This window comes from Chlorocebus sabaeus, chromosome 23, assembly GCF_047675955.1.
Source record: "Chlorocebus sabaeus isolate Y175 chromosome 23, mChlSab1.0.hap1, whole genome shotgun sequence".
Lineage (NCBI taxonomy): Eukaryota > Metazoa > Chordata > Mammalia > Primates > Cercopithecidae > Chlorocebus > Chlorocebus sabaeus.
Window position 1 is genome coordinate 67,977,722 of NC_132926.1, and position 22,751 is coordinate 68,000,472.

Here is a 22,751-nt window from a genome sequence, read left to right on the forward strand (position 1 = left end):
TCACAAAGCTCTCATGTGGTGTTTTTCAGTTCCATCTGGTCATTTATGTTCTTCTCTAAATTGGTTATTCTAGTTAGCAATTCGTCTAACCTTTTTTTCAAGGTTCTTATCTTCCTTGCATTGGGCTAGAACATGCTCCTTTAGCTCGGAAGAGTTTGTTATTACCCATCTTCTGAAGCCTACTTCTGTTAATTCATCAAACTCATTCTCTGTCCAGCTTTGTTCCCTTGCTGGCGAGGAGTTTTCATCCTTTGGAGGAGAAGAGGCATTCTGGTTTTTGGAATTTTCAGCCTTTTTATGCTGGTTTCTCCCCATCTTTGTGGATTTATCTACCTTTGGTCTTTGATGTTGGTGACCTTTGGATGGGGTGTCTGAGTGGATGTCCTTTTTGTTGATGTTGATGCTATTCCTTTCCGTTTGTTATTTTTCCTTCTTACACTCAGGTCCCTAGCCACAGGTCTGCTGGAGTTTGCTGGAGGTCCACTCCAGACCCTGTTTGCCTGGGTATCACCAGCAGAGGCTGCAGAATACCAAGAATTGCTTCCTGTTCCTTCCTCTGGAAGCTTTGTCCCAGAGGGCCCCTGCCAGATGCCAGCCAGAGCTCTCCTGTATGAAGTGTCTGTCAGCCCCTACTGGGAGATGTCTCCCAGTCAAGATACACAGGGGTCAGCGACCCACTTGAGGAGGTAGTCTGACCCTTAGCAGACCTCAAACACTTAGCTGGGAGATCCGCTGCTCTCTTCAGAGCCGTCAGGCAGGACGTTTAAGTCTGCTGAAGCTGTGCAGTCAGCTGCCCCTTCTGCCGGGTGTTCTGTCCCAGGGAGATGGGGGTTTTATCTATAAGCCCCTGACTGGGACTGCTGCCTTTTTTTCGGAGATGTCCTGCCCAGAGAGGAGGAATCTAGAGAGGCAGTCTGTATGCAGCAGCCTTGCTGAGCTCTGGTGGGCTTTGCCCAGTATGAACTTCCTGGTGGCTTTGTTTACACTGTGCTGTGAGGGTAAAACCTCCTACTTAAGCCTCAGCAATGGTGGATGCCCCTCCCTCCACCAGGCTGAAGCATCCCAGGTCAACCTCAGACTGCTGTGCTGGCGGTTAGAATTTCAAGCCAGTGGATCTTAGCTTGCTGGGCTCTGTAGGGGTGGGATCTGCTGAGCTAGACTACTTGGCTCCCTGGCTTCAGCTCTCTTTCCAGGGCAGTAAATGGTTCTATCTCACTGGGGTTCCAGGCACCACTGGGGTATGGAAAAGAAACTTCTGCAGCCAGCTAGGTGGTCGCCCAGTTTTGTGCTTGAAACCCAGGGCCCTGGGTGCATAGGCACCATAGGGAATCTCCTGGTCTGCTGGTTGTGAAGACCATGGGAAAAGTGCAGCATCTGGGCCAAAGTGCACTATTCCTCGTGGCACAGTCCCTCACGGCTTCCCTTGGGTAGAGGAGAGAATTTCCCAACCCCTCACACTTCCTGGGTGGGGCGATGGCCCACCCTGCTTTGGCTTACCCTCCATAGGCTGCACCTACTGTCCAACCAGCCCCAATGAGATGAACCGGGTACCTCATTGAAAAGCACAGAAATCACCCACCTTCTGCATTGATCTAGCTGGGAGCTGCAGACCAGAGCCGTTCCTATTCAGCCATCTTGCCAGCTTACCCCATTTTTCTACTTTAAAAAATCTGGCCAATATACTTAGATTTGCCAGTCCTACAGATGATGAATATCACTTCCAGGTGCTTGAACCAGCACATCAAATCTTGTCTCCTCGGTTGTCCATCATAGCAATGAATGTGGCCTATTTGAGCCTCATATCATATCCCACTTGTTCAAAAACCTTTAGAATTCACCCCCACGAGTTTCCTAAATGCCTGTAGTTTGCCCCTATATACTGCTGAGGTCTTATGCATTTTTAATCTATAGGCTATCTCTGCTCTGAGCAAGCCTTCTATTGAACACTCTTAGGGTTACATAATATTGTAACTTCTCTGGAGGCAATCAGAGGTGGTAGGGATGGGTCCTGTTTTTGGAGTTTAGTGCTTCAAGTACAGTCAGTGAAAAGCTTTTACTGCAGGTACTATTTCCTCAGATAGGGAAATGGAGCTGCCTCTATAGGCAAAGAAAATGTAAGGGACATTTAGGACATTTGGCCTTCTCTAGGTCAGCTCATATGTTCCTATCCTATTTCTCAGCATTCCACTTCTTCCCCACCAGTGCCTTTACCTTAGTATAGACACTTGGTGAGCTCTTCCATTCTGTAACTCTGACAATCAGCCCTAGGATTGGTCCTTAGTCATATATACCCAAAGCATTTCTTCAAAGCTTATGTGAAAACCTTTGGGTCCTCCATGTGTGTTCTTTATTGGATGTCTATAGCCCTTAATATCACGTTTGCCCTACATATGCCTCTCCAGGACAATAATAAAAAGCCTGATGATTATACCATCTTTATAATAACTTTGTTACTTTGGTGACTAATTTTCACTTCTCACTTAATTCAATTCTACCATTAATAATCTGAGTAACCATGATTCCACAGCAGGCCATGATTTGTCATGTTCCTTCCCTCCTTACGCCCATGAGGAGATTACACCATACCCTTTGAATGTATGACAAATTTCATCTGGAAATGCCAGTTTGACGACCCATTTCTTGGAACCACTTAATTTAAATCCCCTTATAATTTCTATAAATCTGTGTTTTAAGCCACTAAGTTTGTGATAATTTGTTACAGCTGTAATAGAAAGCTAATATATCCACTAACAACTATTGTTTGGGGACAGCCACCTTTTTTCATTTCACTGAATGACTACAGAATAGTTATACCACAAGGCAGTTTAACATTTTGTTTTCACTATTATTTGGTGGGGATACGGCTCTTGGCACCTTCTAAAGAGAATCTAAAGAGCATTTTTCATCATGCAGTTGTTTATACTTTTTATTCAGTGCTTATTATGCACCCAACACGTTGTATATATTATTATTTTAAAAATTATAACCCTGAAAAATTGATGCTATTATTACTCATTTTAGAGCTACAGAATCTAAGACTAGGAATGGTAAAGTTACTTGCTCCAGGTCATACAGTTAATATGTGCCAGAACCAGAAGTTAAATCCCAAAACCATCGAAATCAAAAGTCCAAGTTCATTTCATGACACAAGTGGCATCCAGAAGAGCCTGTGTATATATCAACAATTAATGCCCATTGAGTAGGATTTGGGGGAAGGGGTATCAATAAGTATAGTTTCCTACTTTTATCTAGACTCTTAGTTTCCAATTTACTCATCCCAGCCTGTTCCACTAAAGATAAACTTTTAAGGAACTAGAGTTTTAGTCAGCACAAAATCTAATCACTTAGTCTCAGTCCTGGATTAAATTAAATTAGATCCAATACTGGGGCTTCCAACCCTGCTTTATGAATTTCCGAAGATCAGAGAATAGATGTGAAAAACTGCAGTGTGATTAACTTGTTACTGGGGGTTCAAGATATCACTTTCTATCTGTTGATCATGGAACTAGGAAGGCACATTCTAAAAAAAATGGTACACATATTCATCAACAGCATATTCCCACCAATAAGCCCAAATGAACATCAAGTTAGTATTTGCATGGATATTAACTGTTTTATTAACATCAAATTTCATTGACTCCCCCCTCAATGCCCCCTCCTCTTCCCCTAAACAAAATCTGTAGGCTAAAACTTAAAAGAAGAACCGAAATGCTATACACTGCAGGGTCTTGTTATTGAGATTCTGGGAAAGTGTGTTTCCTTATTACAATACATTCATTTCTCAATAGTGTGTTCTATATTTTGCTTTGTAACTGGCCTTATACTGATAAGAAAATTGAGTTCACAATCATTTTTTACCCCTTTGAAATTATATGGTTCTGCTGCTATAAATAACCAGCATTCTGTGTCTATCAACAGGAATCCATAAGTGATTGACTCTGAATGATCACTTGCAGAGGGAGTTGTCAGAGTGATTTCTTCAAGACAAGAAATAAGCTGGGCAACCCAGCTCAACCAGGTGAGTGGGGCACAAAGACTCAAATCCATCATATCAGTGTGCTATTGCTCTTTCTTCTTCATGTCACTAACCCAAACAGCAGGATCCAAACAACCAGCTGTAAGCTGCTAAAGCGATGTCACACAAGAAAGCTGGCTAAAATGCAAAAGCCTCTAGCTGGAACTAGAAGCTATATAACAGAACCAGGACAGAGACCCAGTGTCCCTTTGTCTATATGAACATTTCTTCAACAGCAAAAAGAACAAGAGTGACACTTGGTGGCCAATACAAGACATCACAAAGGACTGAGCCATACGCAACGCTCTTCCTCCAGCCTTGCTCTGGGAATTTTGAAGATGAAAGGAGAACTGCGCTGTTCATAGAGAAATAAGACCTGTGTTTGCAGGAATAGTATTACTCTTAGTCTGGTTGGTAGCTGAATATCAGAAGTGACATCATATGGCAGATGTTTTGAATAAACAGAAGCTAGTGGGTCCAAATAACATTTCAGAAGAAACGATAGACACTAGAATGCTAATTCAGATAGCCATTAAGAGCCTAGGCAAAATCTTCTGTGATGAATAAGAACTTTAAATGAACCATTCTTAGCCACTGCACAGAACTTAGTCACTTTTTCCTGTACTCTGAATTTACCATTCTTCCAGGATGACTTTAACTCTTTTTCTAATCAAAGCCCCTCCTATAAGGCTTTGCAGCACAACCAAGTTAACTTCCAGTTCCTGTAAGCACCTTCTTAGATATATTTTATTAGTTAAATCTCAGACCAAAGAAAGAGCCCATTTTAAAGTATTTGTGGAATAAATGCATGCATAAATAAATGTAAAAAGTGCAAACAAACGGAATAGTCTATAAAAACACCACCCCAAGTAAGGGAGAACAGAGATAAACAACTTAAAATATATACCTATTAAGGAACAATAGAAAACAAGAGTTTCCAACGTATAGCAAACAGGCTATCATCCATTGATATACTCTAATACAGAGATGCTAGGAATGTGTTCTAGTAAGTATGTAGGTATTTATGCCTGAGGTGATTATTTGGCATGCAAGCCTTGTCACTGTGTAACCACCCAACAGGTTCATCTTGCCCACTGCCCAAATCCAGCCAATTTATCAAGACTAGGAAACTGCAATAAAGAGCTTAATACATGCAGAGTCAGTTAAACAAGAGACCAGAGGTTTATTATTACTCAAATCAGCCTCCCTGAAAATTTGGAGGCCAGGGTGGTTTTTTTTTTCTTTTTTCTTTTTTCTTTTTTTTGTTATACTTTAAGTTCTAGGGTACATGTGCATAACGTGCAGGTTTGTTACATATGTATACTTGTGCCATGTTGGTGTGCTGCACCCATCAACTCGTCATTTACATCAGGTATAACTCCCAATGCAATCCCTCCCCACTCCCCCCTCCCCGTGATAGGCCCTAGTGTGTGATGTTCCCCTTCCCGAGTCCAAGTGATCTCATTGTTCAGTTCACCTATGAGTGAGAACATGCGGTGTTTGGTTTTCTGTTCTTGCGATAGTTTGCTGAGAATGATGGTTTCCAGCTGCATCCATGTCCCTACAAAGGACACAAACTCATCCTTTTTTATGGCTGCATAGTATTCCATGGTATATATGTGCCACATTTTCTTAATCCAGTCTGTCACTGATGGACATTTGGGTTGATTCCAAGTCTTTGCTATTGTGAAGAGTGCTGCAATAAACATACGTGTGCATGTGTCTTTATAGCAGCATGATTTATAATCCTTTGGGTATATACCCAGTAATGGGATGACTGGGTCATATGGTACTTCTAGTTCTAGATCCTTGAGGAATCACCATACTGTTTTCCACATGGTTGAACTAGTTTACAATCCCACCAACAGTGTAAAAGTGTTCCTATTTCTCCACATCCTCTCCAGCACCTGTTGTTTCCTGACTTTTTAATGATCACCATTCTAACTGGTGTGAGATGGTATCTCATTGTGGTTTTGATTTGCATTTCTCTGATGGCCAGTGATGATGAGCATTTTTTCATGTGTCTGTTGGCTATATGAATGTCTTCTTTTAAGAAATGTCTGTTCATATCCTTTGCCCACTTTTTGATGGGGTTGTTTGTTTTTTTCTAGTAAATTTGTTTGAGTTCTTTATAGGTTCTGGATATTAGCCCTTTGTCAGATGAGTAGATTGCAAAAATTTTCTTCCATTCTGTAGGTTGCCTGTTCACTCTGATGGTAGTTTCTTTTGCTGTGCAGAAACTCTTTAGTTTAATTAGATCCCATTTGTCGATTTTGGCTTTTGTTGCCATTGCTTCTGGTGTTTTAGACATGAAGTCCTTGCCCATGCCTATATCCTGAATGGTATTACCTAGGTTTTCTTCTATGGTTTTTATGGTATTAGGTCTAACATTTAAGTCTCTAATCCATCTTGAATTAATTTTCGTATAAGGAGTAAGGAAAGGATCCAGTTTCAGCTTTCTACTTACGGCTAGCCAATTTTCCCAGCACCATTTATTAAATAGGGAATCCTTTCCCCATTTCTCGTTTTTCTCAGGTTTATCAAAGATCAGATGGCTGTAGATGTGTGGTATTATTTCTGAGGACTCTGTTCTGTTCCATTGGTCTATATCTCTGTTTTGGTACCAGTACCATGCTGTTTTGGTTACTGTACCCTTGTAGTATAGTTTGAAGTCAGGTAGCGTGATGGCCATACTGCCCAAGGTAATTTATAGATTCAATGCCATCCCCATCAAGCTACCAATGAGTTTCTTCACAAAATTGGAAAAAAACTGCTTTAAAGTTCATATGGGACCAAAAAAGAGCCCGCATCTCCAAGACAATCCTAAGTCAAAAGAACAAAGCTGGAGGCATCAGGGTGTTTTAAAGATAGTTTGGCCAGCAGGGGATTACAGAATGAATGCTGCTGATTGCTTGGGGATGTAATCATAGGGGTGTGGAAAACGACCCTAGTGCACTTTTGGGTAGGGACCACAGGACCAGGTGAGTTCTGAGTCATGGGTCCGGGTGGAGTCATCTAGTCATCAGAATTGCAAAAGTCTGAAAAGGCATTTCAAAAGGCCAATCTTAGGTTCCACAATAGTGTTGTTAATTATAGAATTAATTGGGAAAGTTACAGATCTTGTGACCTCTGGAACAATGGCTGGTAATTATTTATGTCTGTTTCTAAGCAGATGCTGGTCCCACTCATAGCCCTAAACTTGTGGACTTTATTAGTCTTATAAAGGCAGCTTAGTTTGGGGAAGGGTTATTATCATTTAGACTATAAAATAAATTTATCCCCTAGTCAGCTTGGCCCACTTACGGGAATGACCAATGGAAGTTTGGAGATTAAAGGCAAGATGGAATTTGTTAGATAAGGTCTCTTTCACTGTTATAATTTTTGCAAAGGTGATTTTAAGTGTCTCTCAATCCTGGCTACTTAGTAGCTTCATCAGAACAAATTTTAAAACCCTTTTATCCTGGCTACAATCCAGACCAATGAAGCAGAATTTCTGATGGTAGGCACCATGCTCAAGACTCGTTTAAAGGTCTCGGCTGATTCTAATATGCAGATGGACTCACATTAGAATCATGGCTGAGCACCAGTGTGCTAAAATGGTGAAACATTTTGGTCTCAAAATCTCTTCACATTCTTAAAAATTTCTGGAGGACTCCAGAGAGTTTTTGTGTAAGTGGCTTCTATTTATTCATGTTTTCTATATTAAACATTAAAACTAGACTTTTAAAAACATTAACTCAGTAAAAACACAAAAAATCCATTACATAGTAACATGTATTTATAAAAAATAACTATATTTTCCCAAACCAAAAACTTAGGAGAAAGAGTGGCATTATTTTACAATTTTATAAATCTACATAATGTTTAACTTCATAGGAGGCACCGGGATGCTTATGTCTGCTTCTGTGTTCAGTTAGTCTTAATACGCTAGTTTTATTGAAGTAGCTAAAGTAAACTTGGCCTCTCACACATATGTAGTTGGAAAAGAAAGTAGTATTTTAATTATCTTTTCAGACAACTCTGGATATTCTTCTCTGGTACTACATTAGAATTCAACAAGTGCTAGTTTCTCAAAGAATAGTTACAATTGGAATCTAACCCCATATCAATAAGCATTTTGTACTTTGTTACATTAAAATCCTTAGTGAATCTCACAGTTTGAAAGGATATTTAATCCAGCCATGAATTTGTAAAATTATGCTTTGGTCATTTAAAATATAACAGTTTAATAATTACACAGATCTTTTAAATATTGACACATTTCATTCAGCATTATAAAAAAGTCACATTAATTATCATCACCTCTGATCCCATTAGAAAAGTCTTTACAAACTGGGAAGCTGTCAAACTTACAGTGACACCACAGTTTTCCAAAATTTTAAATTTCACTTGACATTTCCTGTTTTGTAATTGTCAATCAATGCTGTCACTTTTGTGTGTGTGTGTGTGTGTGCGTGTGTGTTGACATGACAGGCTCACTTCAATTATTTTCATGAAAATATCTGTTAAGGCCACGTGTGGTGGCTCATGCCTATAATCCCAGCACTTTGGGAGGCTGAGGTGGGCAGATCACGAGGTCAGGAGTTTGAGACCAGCCTGGCCAGTATGGTGAAACCCCATCTCTAATAAAAAATACAAAAAAAAAAAAATTAGCCGGGCGTGGTGGTGCGTGCCTGTAGTCCCAGCTACTCAGGAGGCTGAGACAAGAGAATTGCTTGAACCTGGGAGGCGGAAGTTGCAGTGAGCCGAGATTGTGCCACTGCATTCCAGCCTGGGCAACAAGGTGAGACTCTGTCTCAAAAAATAAAGAAAGAAAAGAAAGAAAATATCTGTTAAATATCACAGTCTTAATAGCCATAGTTAGTATATCAGTGTTTTTTAAAATAAAAATGTCGTTTCTTGGAAAAAGCAGCTCATTCAGTTTGCATTGCAATCACACAAATGCTTTTTCTTCAGACAACCATCCTGCTTCAATAAGGACCACAAGTGTTTTATGAGTTGTATTAGACCGTTCTCACATTGCTGTGAAGAAATACTCGAGACTGGGTAATTTGTAAAGAAAAGAGGTTTAATTGACTCACAGTTCCACATGGCTGGGGAGGCCTCAGGAAACTTACAATCGTGGTGGAAGGCACATCTTCACAGGATGGCAGGAGAGACAATGAGTGCCAGTAGGGGAAATGCCAGATGCTTATAAAAACCATCAGATCTCGTGACAACTCATTATCAGGAGAACAGCATGAGGTAATGAGCCCCTTGACTCAGTAACTTCCCACTAGGTCCCTCTCACAACACAAGGGGATTATGGGAACTACAATTCAAGATGAGATTTGGGTGGGGACACAGCCAAACCATATCATGAGTTTTTCTCATTGTTGTCACACAGAATGTCATTAAAAAGTGTGTTCTTCTTGTAATTTAATATAATTTATAATTTTTATTGCTTTATCAAAAACCTTCTCAAATGAAGGTGGCATGTTGTCTATGAGGGAATGGCATGAAGGAAACCACAGGTGCTACTTCAGTTCTTTGTACCATCAGAGCAAATGTCAGCATGGTGAAAAGGTAAATAATATCTCAATATTATTAATGATAATGTATTAATAAAAGTGGGTTTGGCCTCACAGGCCTCCTATAAAAGTGTCAGGGACTTTGAGAACTTCTGCACCAGAGAGAATGGTGGAAGAGTTTAAACAGCATTCAACTACACCTCCAATTTCCTCAAAAAGGAGTAAAAGAAAGGTAAAGCCAAGAAGGGAGCTATTATTTCTGGGAATTTTAAGTCCATGTTAAAAGGGAGTCAAAGTGATATTAAGAAAAATGGGAAGAAACTGTTTGGCTGAAGTTACAAGCTATTCTGAAATTTCAGACAGGGAAAATCTCGGCATCCTAAAGATACTATGGTAATTGCAGGCAGGCATCAGTGCTGTGTTTCTCAGACCTCTAACATCCGTGTCAACATCCTGTCAGTGCACGTGAAGATCATTAATTTTAGCCAATTTTTAAAACAGAAAATTCACCAAAGTGTCTAACTATTAAAATAAAGTACAATATCTGAACATTAACAAGAGCAATAAATAGTTCCAAATCATAGAATATGTATCACAGTGACTTGAAGATAATATAAAATTTAATAGGAAAAAATGTGAAATAAGGTCTTTGCAATTTTGGGTTTTTTTCTTTAATTAGCTACATAAATAGAGGTGATAGAGATCTGGCCTGATAAAAGTTGATGGAAAAGGTCCAATTGAGTTTATTGATTGCAAACTTAATGTTTGTAATAACTGTTATAAAAGCTGATGTTTTCAGTTGCATTAATGTAAGTATACTAGCATGATGGAAAGAAACGACTTTCACACTATATCAGGTCACAAATCAGTTTCAGGAAAATCACAAATCAGTTTCAGTCTGTTGTGCAGTTTTAGGGTTTATTTTTATAATCGTGGTTACAATTTAGCAGTTTTTCAGAAGGATAGATTGTCTGGGCTAGTTGACAGTTTCATGTAGCCTGCAGTAGTATAGTTGAGCTTTTTAGTATGGAAATGCTCCTTCCTTAAAAAAAAAAAAAAAAAAAAAAAAAAAAAAGTAAGAATGGTAGGAAATACCAGCTCTTGCAGGGAAAATATTAGTTTCAGAGTATCTGGAGACTAAAGGATCAAAGGTCTAAAACAGAGACAAATTAAATTCCATAACATGATCAATGGAACATCACAGCAGAGAACTAGGGGTCAGATCATCTTGTTTCCAAGTAATACTGACTGGGTAATGTGAAGATGTGATTCTAGACTTGTGCATGAGCACAAAGATAAAAGTAAGTGGTCTCTCACTGGCAGCATGACCATGCTATTCTTACGGAATAGAATGAAGGATGCTGAGATACATGCTTAGGGTCTTTGAACTTGAGCCCCAGACGTGCTGCTCATTCACTGTTTGAAATTTGAACATATTTCTTGGCTCATTTCTCTGGGCTTCAAGTTCCTTTATAAAATGAGCAGGTCTTTGTGAACAGGAGCAGTGGTCTTCAAACTGGCAGATACGAGTGTCCCTGTGTGTTCTCAAAGACCTTCCAAGTAGTAGACTATCATGGAGAGTTTTACAAAAATAAATTTAATGTGTTGTATGTATTTTCTTTCCTAAAATTTATTCGTCGTCGCTCCTCTTCCCCACCACCTTTCACAACAGCTCTTTTTCCACTTTGTAAGAAATAGGCCTACCCACACTAGTTAGGAATCTTACATGGCACCTTATATAAGGGGTACAAATCTCCAGGGCACCAAACCAAGGGATAAATCAACAACTACAAATAGGATACTCCATTTGTTTCAAGAGATATATTTAAAACAAAATTTTACTTTTTCTGCTTAGTAAGAATCAATATTATCTATTTTGATAATATATTAATGATTGTAATGATTATTCATTGAGCAAAAGTTTTAATTCTTGTAACCTTATGATGACAAATTGAAAAATTAACTGCGTATGTGCGTAATTACAGAAATGTATGAGAAGGTGATCAATAAAATATTTTAAAATATAAAGTCATACTATACTAGAATAAAATTCTATGTGGGAAATGGAATGGAAATCCAATTTCAAAGATAAATACAGATATTGCAAAATGTCCGGTTGTTAAAAAGTTGTTCATGTATATTTTAAAGGATGTTGTTGGGTATGAAATGTCTGTAGCATTTAAATTCTACTAGATACATAAAAAGAATGATATTTTATTTTTAAATGTCAATATTTGCAACATATAGGAAATTATACTGTGTATTTAAACTTATGACAAAAATTTATGACAAAAAAATTCACATGTCTAAAAAATGTGTATTTTCAAAAATTCTTTTAAGGGGCTTATGAGTATAAAAGTTTGATGGTCGCTGAATTAAAATATTTCTAAACCTTGCCTTTCTCTTTTCCTATCTGTCAGCTTTACAGCTTTATAAAATAGTGCAAGTGTTTTATGGGTTTGTTTTGCTTTTTTGATGAACATTGTGGGCAAAAACACATGATAACTAAAGGGGATCTGGAAAGTAAAGATCTCTCCTTAAAGAGCTCTGCCAACTGGAAAGTTCCTATTGCCCAGCGCGAGAACTCTGAGTCCATTACTTAAACAAGATCTTCAGTCAAATATACCAGCTAAGGATAAGACAAAAAATTACAAGTTCACACACTAAGACTATTCTTGGCTCCAAGTACAGGAGTCCTAGTCCTTCAAATTCCAATTACTGTGCCAGAATGACAAGTTTTTCTCTTCTTTAGTCTTCTCTATCTTCTCTATGGAGAGATATATAGCTATAGCTGGAAACAACCATAATAATCAAATTTTAAGGCATTTTTACTAAATGGGTAGTCTTTAGCATCATAATTGTGTCAGAGAAAGATAACTTTAATAATTGATTGGCTTTCAACAGGAAGAGGTCTTAAATACTTTGTCCATTTTAATCAGCTTTATTTTGGCCTTCACTTGTATCTAAGGAAAAGTAGTCTTTGTGGCACTATATCTATGGGGATCTATAAGGAGGAATAGATTCTCCTTAGGATCAGAGTACAAATGGCTGTTTGCCTGGTCTCCTGAAGAGTCAGAAATTCACCACTGGGAATTAAATATAATGTTTTAGATCCATAGGCATTTGTCAGCCAGTTTCATGGAAGTGTCCCCACCCCGCCTTTAAGGGAGGAACCTGGTGGGAGGTAATGGAATCATGGGGGTGGGTCTTTCCCATGCTGTTCTTGTGATAGTGAATAAGTCTCCTAAGATCTGATGGTTTCACAAAGGGGAGTTCCCCTATAAAAGTCCTCTTGTTTGCCACCATTTAAGACATGTTTGTTTCCTCTTCCGCCATGATTGTAAGTTTGCTAAGGTCTCCCCAACCTTTCAGAACTGTGAGTCAATTAAACCTCTTTCCTTTACAAATTACCCAGTCTCGGGTATGTCTTTATTAGCAGCATGACAACTGACTAATATATGGGGACAGGAACAGTCAAAGGGAAATTTCTCCAAGGCCCTGAGTAGCTTGAAAGTAGGAGACTGATGGAATCTCTGGGAGAAAATAGAAGGGGCTACCAAAAGCAGGGGGAGAAGAAAGATTAGATATGAGTATTCACTAACGTAATAAATTTGTTACAATCTAAACATTATTACACATTTCCCAGCCAGCTCAGCAGCCTCAAGAATCATGCCTAGTATTTCTGTGCCCAGTTTATTGGGTGCACAGGCGGACACACAGTTAGTACTTTGGCAACTATGTTTATTTGTGACATGCCTCTTCAGCTCTATATGTCACAGGCATACCATCCAGATCCTGAGAACACTGTTAGTCCAACTCTTAAGTGAATTGCTTGTGGGCATTTAAAAACTATCTGAAGTTTTTTATGGAATATGCCTTAATATTTTACTTATAATAAGGAATTAGCCTTTGAGGTTTCCTCATGCTGTGATGATAATTCATATTAGATCTTTAATATGGCAGGAGAAAACAAATGTATACATAAATTAAAAATGAAGATGAGTTACCTAGAAATGTGTGGAATCTTATTCTCAAATGATATTTAATAATAGAACAATATTGCAACTCCTTGGGTTAAATAGGAATTCTGCTGTTGGCAGTAATATTATCTATGTTAGTGAGCATGTGCTGCTCGTCCAGCACTGTGTCAAATAGTTAATCTTTATGATAATCATGTAAGTATTCTTATCTTCCCTTAATAGGGGAAGATACTAGATGGATTAAAGAGGCTAAATGACTTGCCCAAGGTCTGAGAATTGCTAACTAGTTACTAGAGTCAGGATTCGAACCCAGATGTGTTTAGATGGATTCCAGGAGAATCTCCAGCAGTGAGAATCAATGGTGTGTGACTACTTCCCAAGAGCCATGAGAAAGGCTTGCCCATTTATGAGCTTACCCATAAATGGACTGGGCAGAGTTGGAATGAGCTGTGTGGGTGGTGACAACTTGCAGCTCAGCCTTGTGCAGCTCTGTGTGAAACATTACCACCACATGAAACTCCAGTAACTTTTAGTGTGGGTGATTACTCTCTGATTAAACATTTTGGAAGGCTTCCCCCCATTCAGATGTCCACTAACATAAAGTATCATACACATGAACTGTGTTTGGTTAAGTCCATGAATAATTTAGTACCAGCCCAATTTGACTAGAAAGATTTTAAACTATTCAGCTGCCAAGTTAAAAAGAATAACATTTGGGGCAAAATGTGGAATAGTGCCAAGCACTTTCTTCATAAAGAAATACATGTGTCAATTTGGATTTTAATTCTATTTTGTAAAATAAATTGTTGTTCAAAGAGACCCACAGATAACATACTCAACACATTTGATTTCGGAATGTTTTAGAAGCGAATGTTATTTTCTTCATGCTTGTCTCTTATACTTTTACATGAAATCAATGAGATTTAGCTTCCAAAAGCATTTGTTCTTGCTGCAATGCCCAGAGTTATACCCTGTTACTCAAAATTTTATAAATGTATAATTTAGTTAAAAATGTATAAATACTTCCTTATAATCATAGGATAGCAGCATCTACTGAAAGCATCAGGACAACTAGTGTTATTTAAACATAGATGGAAACACTAGACCAGATTACTAGGTAGGGAAAGACCAATTGACTAATGACTGACTTGGAAGAACCCACATTTGGTATTCAAGTGCACTTGGTTATTACAAAGCCCCTTGTTTTTTCACCCCTTAGTGAACCAGACCTAGCCAGTCACCTGATAAACATATTTTGGATAGAGCTAGGGCCATTTTTAAAACAAACTAAAATAGAAAGAACACATTTTCTTTAAAACCACATGATTTATGAATTTGCAGTTGTCATTTGTCTCTTACTCCTTATTGATGACAGCAGTCAGCATTGTACATTGGCATGTCTAGTTTTGTGCATGAAATTTACTCTGGAAATACTGGCCCAAGACTTAGCATCTTGTGGCACGTGATTGCAGAGCAATGCTCTGAAGCATTGCCACTTTCTGCCTGTGTGACCATGGGAAAGTCACTTAACCTCTTCAACAGAGTATGAATACTTTGTTGCAGGCAATTGCTATGAGAATTAGGTAGTACCTATTGCAGGCAATTGCTATGAGAATTAAGTAGAATAATATACATGAGATACTTAAGACCACCACTAGAGCATAGTAAATGCTTGACAGTATAAAATGTTACATATTATCAGACTACATAGAAAGCTGATACATAAATCCTTGAACTTAAAAGATCATTGGAATCATAGCCATCTGCACTGTAATCCAAGCTCCTACCACTTACTGGTTGGTTGACTTTGAGAATGTTTCTTAATCTCTCTGAATCTTGGTTTTCAATATTTAAATTGGGATAATTAAGCCTGTTCTTTCTGATGACTGAAAAAATTAACAGATAATAAATATAAAGGGCCTAACATTACAACAGCCACGTGGTGGGAACCCAGTAATGGTCTGTTACTAATTAAGGCAGTGAGGGTACAAAAGAATAATGAAAGTCTCTAGCCATGAAAGAGTTTATAACCTTATCTTGTCTTAAAGGAAACACAGCAAAAGAAGGGAAACAGTAGGAGTATTAGACAAAGAAATCCTGAAGCCCAGAGAAATAGACAGTAGACAAAAGAGAATAAATTTGTGTTAAACAGTGGAGAGTCAAGATGTGTGCTAGTGAAGGCAAGAAACAGCTCAGGGATGAGGAGCTGAATCAGCTTCACTGACACGGATGGATTTCTCTAAGATATCCCCCAAAATGGGGGAGGTACTCCAACTATTTCTTTTGCAAAATCGAGTTCTTTGTTAAACAATGTGTCAGGAACCATTATACCTATAATAGAAGGGTATACCTTAATTATGCTATTTCTCAAAATGATGCCTCTTCCATGACTCATGGTATACCAAGGGTAGGATGAAGGGTAAGAGAAGACTTCTCGGGTACAGGCACTAGGGTTGCATTTTCTGTAGAGAATTTAAAAACAACAAGAAAACTAAAAGTTTGTCTAGTTTTGTTTTTGATCATGAATCATTAGATATAGGGTATAAATGATAGAGCTCAATCATCAGGTTTTGGTCCCTCCATGATTTTATCATTTAAAATTCCATGTTTGCCCTTATGGAAATGAGGGATATATTTTGCTTAATTAGCAGATTTCCTTGTCCTTCCTTGTTTTTAAAATAATTCTATATGTAATATGCAAAGGTAGTTTTTAAATTGACTGCTGAACTATTACTATTTCTTCATATAAGGACATTTCATTTGTATGGATTTTACATGAACATTTTATACAAGAATGAAGACATTAGAGACATGATATGTCACAGCTTAACGAGTCTGTCAGCAAAAATCAGTCTAAAGCAGTTTGCACTCTCAACCTGTCAAGCACTTAATGACTGAGAAAATCCTGTTGTTAATTTGTCAGTTGAAAACTTGGTGGTTATGAGCTTCATATAATACATCACCCGCATCCTACTCAACAAACTGTCATCGAAAAATCTCTAAAATGGCTGATGTGTAGAAATGCTCTCCCTCTTCTTTTGAATAGCTGTTTCTTGTGACAAAGAATATTTCTGTCAATGCTTATCCATGCTCCAGTGACAAGGCTGACAGACAACAGGCAGAGAGACCAACAGCTTGCCAGGCTGCTCAGTGTCCTCAGAAGCCCCCAACGCAGTCAGGAAGGACATGACTGCTGACACGGTCATGGATCTGCACAGAAGTGTGAAACTGGAAAACATGTCCCATGCATATTTGATTCGCTTAAACAGTCTTAGATTCTAAACTCAAAGTGTCACAGAGTCAAAAGCACAATTTAGCCGTAAAAATACTTCCAAGAAGTTAGAATGCATGATCCTGAATATTTCCAAGGGGTCAAATTAGTCTAGAGACCAATAAGGGATCTTCCAAAACTCTTCTGAGGATAATATATGTGCAACAAATAGGAATCAGAGTAAGTCCAAGCCACTAGAAACAGGAATGTACCCCACTGCTTGGAGGCCCTCAAGCCTTGGAGTCTGGACTAAAACCTGCAAATATCTTAACTGGTGTCAACTCCATTTTCTGGGGCTAGGAGCAAAGTATGAAGGAAAGAGGAAGCTATGTACTAACTGGAGAAAAAGAGAAACAGTTTGGTCGAAAATAAATTAAATTAATATTTGCATTTACAACAAGAAAATAGAGGAAAATGGGCATGGAAATGACAAAACGTTAAAATGTATCTATTTATAATTTGTAGATTCGGAATTCTGAATATCTAAAGCCATTTTCTTCATGAGCCAATTTTCTGGAGAAACTATCTAAAAAATCTGATCACATGGTTATATCAACCTCCTAGCCTCAGAAAAGTAGATTTGGAAGGGACTTACAGAGCATCTAGTCTAATGTCTTTATTTTAAAAATGAAAACTAAGGTCAGAATATTAAGACGCTTTCTCCAAGGTGACAAGGTAAAATAGAGGCAGAACTGAAACTTGAAGCAGGTCCTTGACTACTGGTGCAATGACATTTTCTCTGTGCCACATATGAGACAAAGGAAGGTAAAATATCCAACTCTTGTCTCGAAATCAGTTACTCTGTCTACAAGACTACCCTGAAGTTTTTCTTAAAAAACAGTGGAAAATGGAATATTTGCCTTTGTGGCATTTAATTCTAAGTGTCCGTTTTTCACTTGTTGACGTCTGTTATAAAGGCTTGTACTGCTGCCCCCTGAATATTCAGGGATTCTCACGCTAACTTCATATCCCGAATTTCCCTCTTGGGCAATTCCTTATGGTCCATAAACCTGCTTACAACAATCACACTGCCTTACACTGAAACGTAACTTCATGTGCTCTATTCTCTCAAAGTCTCAGCAATCAATTGGCACAGAAATCTGATAAATGTATCCTATATACACCACTTAGCTGACTCTCTGGATGAAATGCAGCTGTCCATTCGCTTTTGTGCCCTCCGCATGCTGAGTACTTGCAGCTAGCCTGTTGACACACATGAGCAGTGTGGTGTGTGTGTGTGTGTTTGTAGTATGGCATGTGCATGTATAAGTGCATGCATGTGCATGTGTATGTACACAACACTGTCTTGATAGCAAATAGATATGGGATAGTTGAGACTTTCTGTAGTAACTCTCTGTTTCTATAGTAGTGCTCCTACCAAAAGTATGAACACAAAGTACAACAGCTCATTTTTGTGTCCTACCCCCTTATCTTCCTAGTTTGCAAACGGCTACTAGATGCTAAGGTATTAGACTTAAAAATAGACTACTTCCTAATGGAAACCATCAGGTGAGAAAGGAAGAATTGTAAGGAAGAGGAAAGAAGTAGAAGAAATACAGGCTTTTGGAGCATTCGTTGTCATATTAAGCAGATTCGCTGCTTGGTGCCATAGTATTTATATCTCCCCAGTTTTTGGCATGCTTTTCAGTTCTTATTTTTGCTTTTATCAATTTTGTTACAAAGATTACTTGAATTCCAAACATTTTGATATGCTGAATTGCATTCAATAGCTTATTTTTTTATTAAAATGATTTAAAAGTTCTTATTTCCACTTTTTTTTTTTTTTTTTTTGAGATGGCATCTTTGTCACCCAGGCTGGAGTGCAGTGGCATGATCTTAGCTCAGTGCAACATCTGCCCCCCAGGTTCAAGCGATTCTCCCACTTCAGCTTCCCGAGTATGGGATTACAGGGGCCTGTCACCACGCCCGGCTAATTTTTGTATTTTTAGTAGAGACAGGTTTTCACCATCTTAGGCAGGCTGGTCTTGAACTCCTAACTTCATGATTACTCGGCCTCCCAAAGTGCTGGAATTACAGGAGTGAGCCACAGTGCCCGGCCTGTTTCCACTTTTTATTTTATGAAGTATAAAAGCTCTTTTATTTCTTGGGGAAATATCTCCTCACAAGTCAAGAGAAAAGTCTGTGATTGTGAGAAAAGGTCAAGTTTTATTTCAGTAACCACCACATTGATCATGTTTCTAATTCTGTCTACCTGAACACAAGGCAAATTAATCCTGCTCTTGGGATTATTGACGTGACAAGTTGGAAGAAAATACAAAAACAGTTTCCTGAGAAGATATAATGTGTTAAAGTGCTGACTGATGATCATTTAACAAGTTCTGAACCAACGACTTCTCTTTAGCAAACCAACAGGACCCAACAAAACCCTAAACACTGTATTACCTAGACTTTAAGAAGTGCTTCCCCTCTTCACACACATGCACTTCTAAATAAACATTTTTTAGAATATTTTTAGATTTACAAAAGAGTTCTAAAGATTGTACAGACTGTTCCTCTTTACCCCACACCTAGTTTCTAGTATTGTCCACGTCTTACACTGGTATAGGCCATTTGTCACGACTACTAAGCCAACATGTAGATCTTTTAAATTAAAGTCCATACTTTATTTGGTTTCCTTAGTTTTTACCTAATTTTTTTTTTTTTTTTCTGTTTCAGGATCCTATCCAGAATACAATATTACATTTAGCTGACAAGTCTCCTTAGCCTCCTCTAGATTGTGACAGTTTCTCAGATTTTCTTTTTTTATCAGACTTTTTTGATCATCTTGACAATTTTGAGTAGTACTGGCTAGGAATTATGCAGACTGTCTCTCAACTTGGGTTTGCCTGATGTTTATCTCATGATTACAATGGAGCTACGGGTTCTTGGGAAAAAGAGCACAGAGGTGAGGCACCATTCTGATCACCTCTGATCATTATTCTGATCAAGGTGCATGCTATCAACATGACTTCTCACTGATGATATTAACCTCGATGACTCTGCTGAGTAGTGACTGCCAGATTTCTCCACTCTAGAGTTATTTCTTTTTCCCCCTTTGCATACTGTACAATTTTAGAAGAAAGTCACTCTGTGCAACCCTTACTTAATGTGTGGGACATTTGCTTTACCTCCCTGAGAGGGGAATAGCTACATAGAAGATACATCTATTGTCCTCTGTTTATTAATTCAATCATTTACTTGTATAAATATGAACTCATAGATATTTCACATTTGGGTTATAATCTGACTTGACGTCATTAATTTTGTTTCTTAAATTATTCCAGCTTTGGTCACTGGGAGCTCCTTCAGTTGCTCCGAGGTCCCTTTGATATGTCCCCATCAATTTATTTTATTTTTTGAGGACTTGCCACCACAATATTTTCCAGGCCCATCATACATATTTCCTGCCTCAGACCTAGAATTAGCCATTTCTCCATGGAGCCCTGTTTCTATTCATAGGAAGATGCCATTAAAAACTAAAAATGGGTGCTGGATTTGCTCATCGCCACCAGATCCTATCAGTTGGTAGAGAAAGAAAATATATTTGTGCACACTAACTTGCATATATACATACTTCTATAAGAATTTCTATATGCATCCATATGTATTTATATTAAGCTAACCATGAGTTCATGCTGATATCTCCAACTGGAATCCATTGCTGCATGAATCACTGTAGCTTATTCTTTGTTTGTCCAGCTCTCTCTCTCTATCTGCCATCCGTTTACTTATTTGTTCAATTCCAATATACAATATAAGAGTTTCAGAATTATTAACCTGTACCACCATGGAGACAAATTTTATCAAGTAGAATAAGTAGAATACAGCCGTTAGATACAATCTATTTTGCTTTTAGTCTTACAGTCTCCAGTCATTTCCAATTACTTTGGTCAGCACTTTTCCCCACTACCTTCCTTAGTCAGGTAGTTTCATACATTTGTAATAAAGTTATGTTCTTTTGTCACATTCAGCATTCTACCCTGGATCCATCAACCTCCTAATTTATTTTTTAAATTTGTGTAAATTAAATTGACTTTGTGGGCCAGGCACAGTGGCTCATGCCTGTAATCTCAGCACTTTGGGAGGCCAAGGCAGGCAGATCACCTGAGGTCAGGAGTTCAAGACCAGCCTGACCAACATGGTGAAATGCCATCTTTACTAAAAATACAAAAAAAATTAGCTGTGTGTGGTGGCAGGCACCTGTAATCCCAACTACTCAGGAGGTTCAGGCAGGAGAATCGCTTATACCCGGGAGGCGGAGGTTGCAGTGAGCCGAGACCACGCCATTGCACTCTAGCCTGGGCAACAATAGTGAAACTCTGCCTCAAAAAAAAAAAAAAAAAAAGACTTTGTGATAAAAGATTCTGTAAATGGGGTCACACCGTATGCAGCCTTTTCAGATTGGCTTCTTGTGCTTAGCCACATGCATTTAATATTCATTTATGTTTTTATGTGGCCTAAGAGCTCATTCCTTTTTATCACTGAATAGTATCCTATTGTTCGGATGTATCAAAGTTTATTTACCATTGAAGGTCATCTTGGCTGCTTCCACTTTTTGGTGATTAGGAAAAAAGCTGCTATAAACATTCACATGCAGGTTTTTGGGTGGACAAAGCTTTAAAATCAGTTGGATGTATACCTAAGAGTGCAACTGCAAGATCGTATAGTAAGACTATATGGTTAGTATCATAAAATACTATAAAACTGTGTTCTAAAGGGGTGGTACGATTTTGCATTCCCACCAGGAATGAATCACAGTTTCTGCTGTCTTCATTATTGCTAGCAATTGGTATTACCAAGTTTTAAAAAAAATTTAGACATTCTAATAAGTGTGTGGTGGTAGCTCATTGTCATTTTAAGCAATACTCCCCCCACCCGCCAACCCCCCCCCCAACACACACATTTTAACATTGCTGAAATAAACCTAGGTCTGATAAAATATATGAACATTTAATATAATGTTTCTGGTTTTGCCCATGAAATGCTACAGCTCATCTTAAAGCAGATGATACTTAGATTTAAACAGTACAAAGGAACTGTGACTTTCAAGGATTCAAGCAGGAGACCATACATGCTTTATCTGTCTTATGAAGTTGTCAATTTGGAATATATCTGGCTGCAAGTAACAGAATTCTTCATTACAGTCAATGAAGCAAATAAGGTTTTGTTTACCTCACGTAACAAACAGTCTAGAGGAAGGCAGCTGCTGTCATTGATTCACATGCTTAGATTTGATATCAGAGACTAAGAATCTTTTATATTCCAGCTCTACTCGGGTGTTTTACATCATGGTTAAAAGACTGTTCCTTTTGTAGACCAGATATAATGTCTATTTTCAATGTAGTAAGTGAGTGAGGACAGTGTCAGTAAAAGTTTCATAAATAACCTATTTCTACTTATGTCTTTATTTCTAGAAGTGGGCTACATGGCACCCCATAACAGCACAGGAGGCTAGGAAAGTTAGTACAGCATTTAGTTGGATGATATGCCAGACTGAACAAAACTGGACTGCAATTAGTAAGATAAAGAAGATAAATGGTTACACAATGGACAGAATTTGGGGAAAAGACATAAAATGAATATTTTGAAATATGCTTTTACAGTAACAGCATTAATGATTACTACTTTTTTGACCAGCTTTAATCAGAGCAAGATATTTTTATTGAGTTGGAAGAAATATATCACACTGACATAAAATTTTAGAGATGGAACAGATTTAAAGAAGTGAAAAGAAAGTGGGATTTAGAATTAGAAGACCAGATTTCAAGGTTTGGCACTGGTTTTCACTAGTTATCAAACCTTAGCTAAATTATATTATTTTATGTTACTTTCCTTATTTATAAAAACTTTGTCTCTTGTGGATAACGTTTTCTGTTTTTTCATGTGTCAAGTAATTTAGGATTATGTCTTGGACATTGCAAACGATCCAATGAAAAGACTCCAAATTCTGTTATATTACTCTGAAGATTATCAAT